Source organism: Peromyscus eremicus, unplaced genomic scaffold (assembly GCF_949786415.1).
Source record: "Peromyscus eremicus unplaced genomic scaffold, PerEre_H2_v1 PerEre#2#unplaced_165, whole genome shotgun sequence".
Taxonomy (NCBI): Eukaryota; Metazoa; Chordata; class Mammalia; order Rodentia; family Cricetidae; genus Peromyscus; species Peromyscus eremicus.
The window spans coordinates 157,716-172,808 of record NW_026734403.1 but is presented as its reverse complement, the minus strand read 5'-3'; positions in this window follow the sequence as shown (position 1 = coordinate 172,808).

The following is a 15,093-nucleotide window of genomic DNA, read 5'->3' as shown; positions in this document are numbered from 1 at the left end:
CATTATAAGATCCTTGAGGCCCTTCCTGCTAGTGCATCAGTCTTCACTGATAATGATGACATAATCATTAATTTGGGAACGGTGAAGTCCTTTGGAACCTCACATTTTATTTTATGCTCTAAAACTGCAGTCTAGGGTCTCAGAAGGAACATAGGGTCAACGATCCTTTCAGACTTGAAAAGTAAAACTTGTCAAAGAGCTTCAGCTCTTGTGTTAATTACTTCAAATTCTGAACAGAAAATGACCTTTGAAATCTGCAGGTTTTTTTTTTTCTAAAATTTAATAGAGCATTATCTAGAAATTGCTTGCATCCCCCCCTCAGCTCTTTAAGATTGTCAAAAGAGCTGGGGTAGAAATCTGCTATGAGGATAGACACACCTAGGCAGCTTGGGAAATGACCTCATCACTCACAGACCCAGGGCACGCTGGGATGTTCAAGACATTCTGAATACAGTTCTTGAAACAAACGGCTGACCTACAGGCTCTAGTTTCTCTTTGCCTACTTGTGTTTTGTCAGGAGAAGGAATTTGCTTGGGCGGTATTTACTCATTTACCTGCTACTTTCATGGCCTTATGTAGATATGGTGTGCCTTTGGTTTGCATATCATTTTCTGTTTCAATCAGTTTTGGTTGATGTCTCAGAAACTTAACATGGCAATTTAGGCAGGTGATATGCTCTTTTTTTCTTTTTTTTTAAATAAAAGGTTTATGACCCTAGTAAGATTTCATCATAATCTCTCCAATATAAAATTGATTGTAAATTGAAACTTCTTAATTCTGAATTATTTGAGTAAGGGGCATTATGCTATTAATCTCTCCTTTATAATCCAGAATGCTCAGTGAAAAAAATTAATGTATGTTCCTTTCTTTCTTTCTTTCTTTCTTTCTTTCTTTCTTTCTTTCTTTCTTTTTTTCTTTCTTTCTTTCTTCCTACCATAATAGACAAACCAGAGTTTAGCATATGGAGACATTTATACTCTGAAAATTATTCTGAAGGGCTGTGAGTTGCAAAGTGCTGACAAATTAAATATGCATTTCCATATGCTTCTAAAAAGATCAAATGTATCTGTGAGAGCTATCTACATAAATCCTTCATGAGTTTGGTTCAACATGGATGCCCAAAATTTGAGTACTTTCAAAAGTCTCAGGCTGAGACGTCTTTTTCCTGTTCTTGTACTCAGGACGTCAATATTATTTCAAAGGATTATACAGCAACATTTCAAGATAATAAAAGACTTCAAGAAAGTATATTCAGAAAAATTTCAAAGACTTTTTGAAAATAATGTTTTATTCTAAAATATTGATTCAGCTCTTATAAGAACAACATAATATTCTGAAATGTCAGTAAACAATAATTTTTATTAACTAACAGTTATCAACTTAGGAGATATGTTTGTATGACTGTGCTTATCATACTGCTAGCTCACTGGCCACATTTGAATGAGTCTCATGCAAAATGAGACTTGAAGAAGTAGCTGAATATGTGACCGACCAAGAAAGCATGGATGGGCAAACAAAAGGAAGAAAATGGGTTGATCTCAGCACTAACTCCTCAAACTGCTTTGCAGAGACATGTTAGACAGTTGATGTAGAACTAAGCACCGCAATGGTGAGGAGGTGAATAATTGCAGAAAATAGAAACTGATGACAACCTCAATGCCATGCCATATCAAGCTTGATAGCAGGCCTGCTTGGGGGCTGGTCACTAGTTTCAGGAGAGGAACTAAAATTTGTAGACCCAACCAACCCACAGTGCTTCTTTGCAGGATCTCCTTTGTCATGGGGACTCTCAAGCCAGAGTCTGTTTTTGTCACGCAACCACACTTTCACCTCTTTGCCAATATGCTGAATAACCAATGACTGAACGTAGGCATTCCTTGCTCCTTCTCTGGCTGTTTAATTTGTGTTTCATTATTCATGATTCCTTTCATTACTTTCTCCACCATTGCCTGCTCTGATTCCTCTGTGCTAACTGCCTTCTCTAGGTGCCTGAAATCCTGTTACTGTGGAGATACATTATCTCCTTGAAGTCTAACAAAAGAGCATCTGTTTCCTCTGTGTTTCTTCTTTCTCTCACCATTGCTTTAGCAAAACAATGGCCTGCTGTGACATTGTGGCCAAAGAACATGACCTCATGACTTATGTACCTACCAGACCAAGTCCAAATGTTACCCAACTAACTTCCCATGACAGAACACAAAGTACTAGTACATTAAAACAGGGGTTGTTTGCATTTGTCCATCCAAATTGGATTGTACATCTAAAAGACTGTCATGGGAGCATGCAAGAAACACTATGGCTTATGATAGATGAATAAATCTTAGAGCAATAAGAAATGATAATCAAATGATTTGCAATCATTCATGAATAGAAGTTATGTTCATTGAACCACAGAAGAATGTTACCTTACAATTTCAAATAAATATTGTTCACATTAAAGAAATATTTCTGTACATCCACTATATGGCAAGCAAAAGGTACATGGAATGTACCAACAAATAAGCAATCTTGTTTATCTCCATCAAGCTTGTGCTTCTACTGGTGTACAGACCATGCCCATAATATAGAGCAATTGCATGTACGCTATAAATAAACAAGTCTTACAGGGGATTTAAAGAGTATCAAAGAAGAGGTTTATAGATGCACATTTTGTGGGAACGTCGACACGTCAAATTTTGAAAAGGCCTTCGTGAAAACACATCCCGAGTGCTAAAGAGTTAAAGGAATGAAAATATTTATGAAGTTCTTCTGAAAAGAGTTGCAAGTAGAGGAAATACTTTATCCAAGGTTATAATGTAAGAGCAGAACTTGAGTACTTGTGGGAAAGCAAGGATGCTAGCATGATCTGAATAGATTGGATGGGATGAGAATAAATCGACACAATTAGATAGGTAAAAATCATTATATGTTAAAAATGTTAAATGATCATCAAAATTGATTCTTAGGTAGGGATAGAATGGAAGAATGATACCTTTGGCAATTCTTTTATTATATAGGATTGTTTTAGCTATCCTGAGTTTTTTGCTTTTCCATATGAAGTTTAGTATTGTTCTTTCAAGGTGTGTAAATAATTGTGTTGGAATTTTGATGGGGATTGCACTGAATCTGTAGGTTGCTTTTGGTGAGATACAAATTTTTACTATGTTAATCCTACGCATCCATGAGCATGGGGAATATTTCCATCTTCTGAGATCTTCTCAAATTTCTTTCTTCAAAGACTTGAGGTCCTTGTCATACAGGTCTTTCACTTCCATGGTTAGAGTTTCCTTGGGATATTTTATACTGTTTGTGGCTATTGTATAGGGTGTTGTTTCCCTGACTTCTTTCTCAGCCTTTTTATCATGTGTTTATTTAAAATTGTAAGGTAAAATTCTTCTATGGTCCAATGAACATACTTCTATTCATGAACAATTACAGATCACTTGATCATCTTTTTTTATTTCTCACAGATTTATTCATCTATCATCAGCCATAGTGTTTTTCGTATACTCAGCTGACAGTCTTTTAGATGTACAATCCAATTTGGATGAACAAATGCAAACAACCTCAGTTCGAATGTACTAGAATTCTGTGTTCTGTGTGTGAAGTTAGTTAGGTAACATTTGGACCCAGTCTAGTAGGTGTGTAAGTCATGAGGTCATGTTCTTTGGCCACAATGTCACAGCAGGACATTGTGTTGATAACCAGTGGGTATAAGAAAAAACTTCTTTTGTTAGGTTTCAAGTAGACAACACATCTGCTGGAAGTTTCCCTTGCATCAGGCGTCTACTCTACTCCTTAAAGCCTCCTTTTCCAGTCATCTCTCTCAGCATTCTATTCTTCTGCCCACCTCCAACCTGATCCTTCAAGTTCCCATGTCTACCCACCCCCAATTCAACTAGGAGATCTCCTCTATTTCTCCTACCCTGGGAGATCCATGCCTCCCACCTTGGGCCCTCCTTGTTACTTAGCCTCTCTGGATCTGTGGATTGTAGCATGGTTATCCTTTACTTTACAGTTAATATCTACTTATGAATGAGGACATACCATGTTTGTCTTTCTGGGTATGTGTTACGTCTCTTGGTATTTTTTTTCTAGTTCTGTCCATTTGTCTTTAAATTTCCTGGTGTCCTTGTTTTTAATAGCTGAATAATACTTCATTGTGTAAATGGAATCAAATCAAAGACCCAGACATACATTCACACACCTATGTGCCGCGGCCTGCACAGCTGGAGCATGAAATCTGGCGAGGGACGCCGAGGTTAAACAGCACTCTAGACACCCAGTCTCAGTTGTCAGGGAAGCAGCTCTCTTTAGTCGTACCAACATGGGTTTATATACCCCTCTAACAGCAGGAGTCAAGGAGTGGTTACTCTGTATCCGGAGGCAAGCCGGACACTGTTTTCCAAACAGGAAAAACCACAGGACAACTGATCCCCTGCACCCTCCGGAACCCAACTGCACATTTTTCACACAAATAACTTAACTGGAACAGGACAAAAAAGGGCATTTAAAATTAAGGCAGCAAACTTACTGCTGCCGACACCTATGGACACTTGATTTTTGACAAAGAATCCAAAACTATGAAATGGAGATAAGAAAGCATCTTCAACAAATGGTGCTGGCATACCAGATCTTGGCATGTAGAAGAATGCAAATAGATCCATTTCTATCACCCTGCACAAAACTCAAGTCCAAGTGGATCAAAGACTTCAACATAAATCTAGTTACACTGAAAGTGATAGAAGAGAAAGTGGGGAATAGCCTTGGCACAGGAGACAACTTTCTGAATAGAATGCCAGTAACACAGACGCTAAGATTGACAATTAGTAAACGGGACCTCTTGAAACTGAGAAGCTTCTGTAAGGCAAAGGACACGGTCAAAGAACAAAATGGCTGCCTACAGATGGGAAAGATCTTCACCAACCCCACATCCAAGAGGGCTGACCTCCAAAATATATAAAGAACTCAAGAAACTAGACATCAAAAAACCAAACAAACAAATTTAAAATGAGGTAATGATGTAAACGGAGAATTCACAAAAGAAGAATCTCAAATGACAGAGAAACACTTAAAGAAACGTTCATCATACTTAGCTATCATGGAAACGCAAATCAAACAACTCTGAGATTCCATCTTACACCTGTTAGAATGCTTAAGATAAAAAAAAAAAAAAACCACTAATGACCAGAGGATGTGGAGTAAGAGGAACACTCCTCCCTTGCTGGTGTGAGTGCAAACTTATACAGATACTTTGGAAATCAATAAAGAAAATTGGGAATCAATCTATCTCAAGACCCAGTGATACCACTCTTGGGCATATACCCAAAGGATGCTCAATCATACCACAAGGACTCATGCTCATCTATGTTCACAGCAGCTTTGCTTGTAATAGCCAGAACTTGGAAACAACCTAGAGGCCCACCAACTGAGGAATGGATGAAGAAAATGTGGTACACACTGGAGTACCACTCAGCTGTTAAAATCAAGGACAAGGACATCAAAATATTTGAAGGCAAATTGATGGAACTAAAAAAAAAAAAATCCTGAGTGAGGTAACCCAGACCCAGAAAGACAAACATGGTATGTACTCACTCATAAGTAGATATTAACTGTAAAATAAAGGATAATCATAATACAATCCACAGACCCAGAGAGGCTAGGTAACAAGGAGGGCCCAAAACGGGCATGCATGGATCTCCCAGGGAAAGTGAAATAGAGGAGATCTCCTGGTTGGACTGGGATGGGTGGGCAGGAACTTGAGGGATAGGGTTGGGGGGGCAGAGGGTAGAATGCTGAGAGAGATGACAGAAAAGGGGGGGGGCTTTAAGGAGTAGGATAGAAGCCTGATGTAAGCAAAACTTCCAGGAGTCTACAAGGATGGCCCCAGCTAAGACTCCTGGCAGCAGTGGATGCATAGCCTGAACTGGCCATCCCTTGTGACAGGATTGGTGATTACCTTGCTTGTCATCAGAGAGCCTTCATCTGGTAACTGATGGAAGTGGATACAGAGAACCATGGCCAAACATTGGGCCAAGCTCAGGGAGGCCCCCTGAGAAGAGGGAGGAAAGATTGTAGGAGCAAGGGGGTCAAGGACAATGCAGGAAAACCCACAGAAATGACTAGACTAGCTCATGGGAACTCACAGAGTCTGAAACAACAACCTGGGAGCCTGTATGGGACCAACCTAGGCCCTCTGCATGTATGCAACAGTTGTGTACCTTGGTCTATTTGTGGGGCTCCTGGCAATGGGAGCAGAGTCTGTCTCTGGTGATTTGGCTGACTCTTGGGAACCTACTCCTCATCCTGGATTTCCTTGCCCAGTCTGAATACAGGGGTAGGTTCTTGCTCTTATAGCAGCTTAATATACCATTCTTTGCTGATGCCCATGGGAGGCCTGGCCCTTTCTAAGCCAATACAGAGGAGGGGTGGAATGGTGGGGTGGAAGGAAGGTTAGGAGAGGGAGTGGGGGAGAGAGAATAGAAGGGAGGCTGAGGTTATGATGCAAAATAAATAAATTAAATTTAAGAAAATGAAGGAGGGAGAGGGATGGACTTTAGAAGTCCTTCTGGGGAGTTATCCCAGTGACCAGACTGCAAATGGTCAGAATTCAAAGAGGAGGCTAACAGAGGAGGTTGTGAAAGGTGCCAGGCTTCTGGATCTATGCTCTGACATAGTTGGAAGACTTCATGAATAATTCAAGAATGGAAAAACATATGTCTTCCTCATGAAAATGAACAAATAATAGATAGCTCTCATGAGCAGAAGGGCCTGAAAGACTTGGAGACCAAGGTTTGGGAGACTGTAATGGCCTGGTTCAGGCTTCTGCAGTGGTCTTCAGGACTGTATTCCTGGGTTGGGGCTTGGGTGGAAACTGAGGGGCTTGTGGTGGCAAAACAGAAGACAAGGAGTGGATTCCCATCCTTAACCTGGGATGCCTGGTCAAAGACACAAAAATCAAATTTCTGGAAGAGATCCACCTATTCTCATGCTTGCTCTTGGTTGCATCCTTTAAGGAAGAGGGTTTGAAGATCATGCCAGTGCAGAAGCAGACTTAGTCTAGCCAGTAAACCAGAGTAAAGGCTTTGCTGCCATTGGTGACAACAATGGTCATTCAAAGCGACTCTCTTGTCTGTTTTGGAAGAGCCAAGAGATTTTGTCAATTATTGTCACCTACTGTGCTGAAGAACACTGAAACCTCTCTTCTCGTCTGCCTGAACTGGGTGGTCTTTCTGCCTTTCTCTGCCTCCAGTGACCTCGACAACTCACCTCTGTGACATCAACTTCTTCAGGACATATGAGTGAAGACATGTAATTGTCAACTTTCTGTGCCTTATCATTTTGTGTAGCATCCCCCAGTGTTACTACCAATGACAGCATTGTCTTTTTATGTGGCTAAGGCCATGCTATTATGTATGTAGGCCAAACTTCTTGGTCTGTTCATCCAGAAATGGGCATTCCAGTTGTCCATATCTTGGCTGTTGTGAATAGCCTGTCATGAATACAGTGATCTCTTTGTAAAAGTATAAGGTCAAGCTGCCAACCATCTTCTACAAAAATAAGAACATGTAAAATTTATTTTCAGTGAATATGTTTCTTATTTTTCTCCAAATAAAACAATCTTTGTGAAACTTTTGACTCCATGAAACTTGTTTCATATATATATGTGTGTGTGTGTGTGTGTGTGTGTGTGTGTGTGTGTGTGTGTGTGTGTGTTTATACATATGTATGTGTATTAATGTATCTGCATTTCTGTCATAGAAAATTCTGGACTGACAGACATTCTAACATATCCCCAACTGTTTTTTACAAATTGTATTTATTTTTAGTAATAAGCAATTATGATGCATCATATTGTGGTTTTGTTGTTTTTATTTTGTTTTTTCAATACTATAACACTTTGTTCAAATCAATACATTTTTAAAAGCCATGAAAGGAGTAAGACAATTATGTTTAGTTTTAAGTTGTGAGGGGGGAAAAGGAAGGATAAGTTGTGAGAACAAGAAGTTTAAATTCTGAATTCATGATCATAAGATATGAAGTCAAAAGACATTATGACTGCAATTTTTCATGACATTTGTTCCTAAAGAAATTTGGATCTGACTGTATTATATTTTGGAATTTGCTCCAAGAGCAACTGAGTTTTTATAATAAACTACAAAGTCAAATGATTACTTTGCTTGGTTTCAATGAGGTTCGGGGTGAAGGAAAAGTAAAGGGTATAAAGTCTTTTTAATTTAGTAAGTTAGATATTTATGTTAATTTGTTAAATTTATGATCTGAGGATTCTAGAATTAATGTCTTCTTTAGAAGATCAAAGATGGGCCTGCGTTAATGGCATAGTGGTTAAGAGTGCTTTTGTGCTGGGCGATGGTGGCGCACGACTTTAATCCCAGCACTTGGGAGGCAGAGCCAGGCAGATCTCTGTAAGTTCAAGGCCAGCCTGGTCTACAGAGTAAGTTCCAGGACAGGCACCAAAACTACACAGAGAAACCTTGTCTCAAAAAACAAAACAAAACAAAACAAAAAAAGAGTACTTTTGTACCATCTTGAGGACCGCAGTTTGGATTCCAGAATCTGGTATCAAGCTGAGCATCTAGCAAACACATGACAGAAGCAACTCTGATGGCCTCTACTGTCCTCTGTGTGGATACACACAGCTAAAACAAATGCAGGAGAGTTTTGACCTCACTTTGTCATTCCTTATGTCCACATTTAAGCACCCTTGTGGTTTTCTCACACGGACCAAGAGTGTGTCTCAGAAACACCCTTAACAAGTTGCAGCCATGCTTTCCATTGGTTTGCATTTATTTGCTGCTCTTTTTTTTATGATGGTCAAAGAAATTTTTGGCTTTCTTCCAACACTTTCTTTCCCCCAATTCCTTTATTTTTTAAGAAAGCCATCCTCTGTTTAATTTTTAATTTTTCATGAAAGATTTTTTTCAATGAAGACTTCAAATACCATGATACTGCATTTTATTTATGATTGTTCAGTTCAATTTTAAGGAATTATTTGTGAGTCTGTTGTGTTGTTAGTTGATTACTAACATGATTATAATTTTACTTCACTGGCTTTACATCTGTTGATTGGTAGAGTGTATGCCAAGATGTCACTAGACTGCATCTCTTTAGTGCTCCATTTTTTTTGTTGTTGTTGTTTTGTTTTTGGTTTTGGTTTTGGTTTTGTTTTGTTTATTTTCCTAATTCTAATTGGTGGACTCTGCTAGATTCTGTGTGATACATTTGGAGTCTGGATATCTTCTAAATAATTATATTTTTGTTTGTGTCCTGAGTCCATCTGTAAAAGCTTCAAGGTAGACTGTATGAGTGAAATTACTCACTCAAGTTTACTAATTCAAGTGTCAAGAGATGTTCTTTATTGTCCCGAGACAAGAGTATCATGTCTGGCCTCAAACTTGTTATGCTTTGTAGCTGAAGTTGGTCTTGAACTCCTGATCCTCCTACTTCGATCTCTCAGTGTTGAAATTATAGGCACGTCCTGTCACACACAGCTAGGTCTCTCCATTTTGAAGTAAAATTACTAACAACCAGAGAAGTCAGGCAATGATGCATGCCAGAAGAGGGCACCAGATCTCATTATAGATGGTTGTGAGCCACCATGTGGGAGCTGGGAATTAAACTCAGGACCTCTGGAAGAACAGCCAGTGCTCTTAACCTCTGAGTCATCTCTCCAGCCTACTGATGTGTTCTTAATCACCATTAATTTCTCGATCAAGTCAACCAGCATCAATTGGCCAGTAAAGTGAAGATTTCACTGTAGTGGTACTGGTATCTTGTTAATCATGGCTGATTCTTCAGCCCCAGAGACCAGAACCACAAATAGTTAACTCAAAATATCTCACAAAGAGCCATAGGAGAGTCTTTGTGTCCCTCTGAAACTTCACAAGCTCTTTCTTCTCCTTAGCTCTCAGCAGTTTTCATAACTCACCAAGTGTTTGCACTAAATTGTTTTTCTCCCCCAAAGGTTCCAAAGTCCTTCCACAAGCTTCCTGTGCTGAATAGTTTTATTTCAACTTGACACAAGCTTAAGTCATCTGAAAGGAGGGAACTTCAATATAAAAAATGTTTTCCTAAGTCCAGGTTGCAGGCAGGCCTGTAAGGCATTTTCTTAATTAGTGATTAATGGGGAGGATCCAACCCATTGTGTGTAGTGCCATGCCTGGGCAGTGGTCCTGGGTTCTATAAGAAAGGCTGTACAAACTATAAGAAGCAAGCCTCCTGTAGCTGAAGTTTTCCTGTGCTTGCCTGGCACCAAGGTCCCACAGCCACTTATAAAATTGTAAAATTCCTGTGTCCTGCCTGGTCCGGTAACCACTCAGACCCAAGTAAGAAGACAGAGGCTTATATTAATTAAAAAACTGCTCAGCCATTAACTCAGGCCTACCAATGACTAGCTCCTACACCTAAACTCAGCCCATTTCTGTTAATCTATAAATCGCCACGTGGCTTTACCTGTGTGTCATTACATGCTGCTCCCAGAATGGCAGGCTGGAGTTTCCTCACTCAGCCTTCCTCTTCCCAGAATTCTCCTTATCTGCTTATCCCACCTATACTTCCTGCCTGGCTACTGGCCAATTAGTGCTTTATTAAACCATTGTACAAAAGCATTATCCCACAACACCCTCCATTGCCACTTCATTAGCTCCTGCCTCCAGGTTCTTCACCAGCTTGAATTCCTGCTCTGACTTCTTTCAATGATGAACAGTGATATAGAAGTATAAGCCAAATAAACCCTTTCCTCCTCAACTTGCTTCTTGGTTGTGGTGTTTCATCACAGCAATAGGTACCCTGAGACACTTCCTCAAAACACATGGTCAGGTCTATCAAAGAATTACTCTATGAACTGGAACCAATTTCTTTCTTATTCAGGGTTTCTATTGCTGTAATGAAACACCATGACCAAAAGCAACTTGGGGAGGAAAAGGCTTATTTCAGTTTGCATGTCCCAATCATAATCCATCATGAAAGGAAGTTATAGACAGCAACCTGGAGACAGAAATCATGGAGGAGTGTTGCTTACTAGCTTGCCCACAGGACAATCTGTAGGGAGTGTTTTCTCAATTGAGGTTCCATCTTCCCAAGTGACCCTAGCTTGGGTTGAGTTGACTGAAAACTCATCAGCACACATCCTTTCCCCTTTCAAGCCCCCTTTTCTCCTCTCATGAGCTCCCTCTAATAGCATTACCCCCCATTCACTCTCATATAAATACCACATACAAAAAAATAGAAGGTATGGTGTGCATGTGAGAGAGAACATGCAGCATTTGTCTTTCAGAACCTGGGTCACCTCACTTATTATAATGTTGTCAGTTCTATGCATTGTCACCAATATTTTATCATTTAATTTTTCTTTATAGTTAATAATATTCCAGTGTGTGTATGTATCATATTTTCATTTTCTAGTAACTTTTAAATGTAATTTGATTTTTTCCTATTGTAAGTAGAAGAGTAAATATGTCTACAACTATCGCCATGATAGGGTATAGAGTCTTTTGGGAAAATGTTCAGGAGTAGTATTGCTATATTATACAATAGTTCTATTTATAGTTGTTTGAGAACATTCCAGAATGACTTCCAGAATGGCTGCACAAGTTTATACTCTCTCCAACAGTAAATAAGGGCTCCTCCTTCCCCACATCCTCATTAGCATATGTTGTCATTAGTTTTCTTGGTGATGACCACTTTGAGTTGAGTAAGATGGAATTTCAAAGTAGTTTTAATTTACATTTCCTATATAGCTAAGTATATTAGTTGGTCATTTGATTTTTTTTCTTTCAAGATCTGCCTGTTAAGATCACTGGCCCACTTATTTATTGGCATATTTCTGTGGGTGTTCATTCATTCCTTTTTTTGCAGGTTAAAAAAAATTATTCTAGATTGTAACCCCTTCTCTGAAGTATAGCTGGTAAAGATTTTCTCTCATCCTGTAGGCTGTCCAGCTGGTTCATAGTTTCTTTTAATGTGCAAACTCTTTCTAATCTGATGTGATCCTATTGTAAATTATAGGAGATACTTGCTGTGTTATTGGGATTCATTCAGAAAGTTCTTGTCTGTACCTGAATCCTGGCAAGTTTTCTCTACCTTTCCTCTAGTGATGCGATGTTTGGGGTTTTAAATTGAAGCCTTTGGCCCACTTTGAATTGAGTTTTGTACAGCCTGAGATTCATATGTGTAATTTCATTCTTCTGCAAGTGGATAGCCAGTTTTGCTGATGCCTTTTATTGAATAAGTTGTCATTTTTTTCCAGTATGTTTTTTATATCCTTGTCAAACGTTAGGTGTCCATAGATGTGTTGGTTTATCTCTGGGCCATCTGTTTTATTTCATTGGTCTACATGTTTATTTTTGTGCCAGTACTATGCTGTTCTTGTCACTATTGTATAATCTGAAGTCAGGTAATGTGGTGCATCTGACTATGTTCTTTCTGCTTAGGATTGCTTTGGCTATCCATGGTCTTCACATTTTCATATTAATATTAGGATGTTTTTCTAATTCTGTGAAAATTTCATTATTTAAAAATTTCAAATTTTAATGAATATGCCATTGAATTTGTAGATTATTTTACTAGTATATCCATTTTATAATACTAACTGTGCCATCATCTACTGTATTCTTCAGTTTTATTTTTTTCAGTGTCTTCAGGCTTTTCTTATATAGGTCTTTCTTATCTTTGGTTAGCTCTATTCCCAGATGTTTTCAAAGCTGTTGGAAATGAGATACTTTTCCTACCTTCCTTATCAGCAAACTCTTGATTAACGTATCTAGAAGCTATAGATTTTGTATTCTCATTTTATATCCTGTACCTTTCGAACATGTTTATGAGATCTGAAAGTTTCCCTATGAGTTCATGGGTCTTTTAAGTGTAGAATCACATTATCAGCAGGTAGAGATAGTTTAACAATTTCCTTTCCAACCATTGTGTCTTTCATATATTTTTCTTTTTTTGCTCTGCCTAAGACTCTGAGAAGTATGATGAATAAGTGTGGAGAGAAAGGACATCCTCTATGCCTCCCAGATGCTCTTGGATTTTCCCAATGTAGTATAACATTATTTGTACGTTTGTTGTCTATGGTCTTTATTATGTTGAGGTTTTATTCCTAGTCTAGTCTAGGGTAAGTTTTATCCTAAAGAAATATTGAGAGAATGGAAAGATGTCTCCATGCTTAAGAGTGCTTACTGCACTTGCAGAGGACCTGAGTTTGAGTCCCAGAACCCAAATGGCAGCTCACAACTACCTATAACTACAGTTCCAGGGAATCCAATGCCTTCTTTGAACCTCCAGAAGATGACCAGACATGCACATGATGCACTTGTGCTCATGAGTGCAGACAAGCACTTGTGACAAAATAAAATAAAAATGAATAATACTACATTTCCTCAAACGTCTTTTCTGAATCTATTGACACGATTATTTGATTTCTATCTATCAGTCTATTAATAAAGTGTATTACATTTCCTGATTTGATTATGTTGAACTAACATGTGATATTATTAATGTGATCTTGAATAAAGTGTGCAAGTCTTTTTGTGAAGAATGTTTACACCTATTTTAATCAAGGATATTCTTTTGTAATTTCCTTTTTTGGTTATGTCTACATCAAATTTTGGTATCAAAGTAATACTGACTTTGTAGAATGGGTTTGGCACTGGCCTCTCTATTTTGTGGAACACTTTGACAAGTATTAGTATTAGTTAGATATATCATATTGGTAGGTAGAATTCATCAGTAAATACATCCCCTCCTGTGCTTTTATTTGTGAACTGATGTTTAACCACTGCTTCAATTTCATTGTTAGTTATGGGAATGTTTAAGCTTCAATTTCATTGTTAGTTATGGGAATGTTTAAGCAACTTAAACATACCCATACATTTATATTCTTCTAGATTCTATATCCTTCTGACTTTAATTTTAGTGGTCATATACTGTTTACTGCTCTAGAGGCAGTGGGACTTGGGAAAATGAAGCAGATAAATGAGGTGGACTGGTCTCATGCAATAGCCAACTTTATTCAAAGCATTGGATAATTTATACTCTGAGGGTGAAGAAGCATCACATGACTAAAGTATACAATCACAAGGGCAAGCCACAGGTCGTGGGTAGGCCACATGCAGCAAAAACATGTTTTTCCATAAAGGCATACAAATAAATAACAATAGCCAGTTGTAATGAATAATCTGAAGTAAACTCACTCCTATCCACTGTATCTGGGAGGATAACTTAAGCATAATCCAAAAACAATTTTGTGTTTTTGAAGAAATTGAGGTCATGAGACTCTTGTCTTGGTTTCTTATCATTTTCTCACAATCACTCAGAAATCTCCTCACACAGCTCCCTCCATTCTTGGATCATGTCTTACAACATACATTTTGATTTTTTTTCATTTCTTCTAGATTTTCTAATTCATTAGATGCAATGTCTCCCCTCTCATCAGTTATTTTTATTAACTTAGAGTTCTCTATTTGTGTTAGTTTGGCTAGGAATTTGCTAATCTTATAAGTTTCTCCAAAGAAGCAGCTATTCAATTGATAATTCTGTTTATTGTTCTTTTAGTCTTGATTCCATTAGTTTTTGTCCTGGTCTTTATTATTATTTCTTGCCATCAGCTGCATTTGGGTTTGATTTTGTCTTGTTTTCCTATAGTTTTGAGATGTATCACTAGGTTATTTACTTGCCATCTCGCTGATACTTTTACGTGAGCACTTTCAGCTTAGCTATAGCTTTTCATCTTAGGCCAGGGTTCGATGTATCCCAAAGGTTCTGGTGTGTAGCACAATAATTTTCTTTTGATTATTGTTTAGAACCAGCACCGAGTTTAACTATAAAGAAGAGAACATTTCCCCTTTGGTATAGTCTTTTGTTCATATTTCTGTTATGAACATGTCATTGTGTATACTCAAGACAAGTTATCATTTCCTCCTGTGATACTATCCTGAACAGTACGTCTTTGATGTCCTTGTTAAACACAAACAGAAACCATTGTAACTCATACTCTTGAATTTTTAATATTATCACATACACAGAGATGACAAGTACTCAGTTCTTTAGTGAATACACAAAAATGAAAGAAAGCTTGCTAAGTAAGGAAAGATTGAA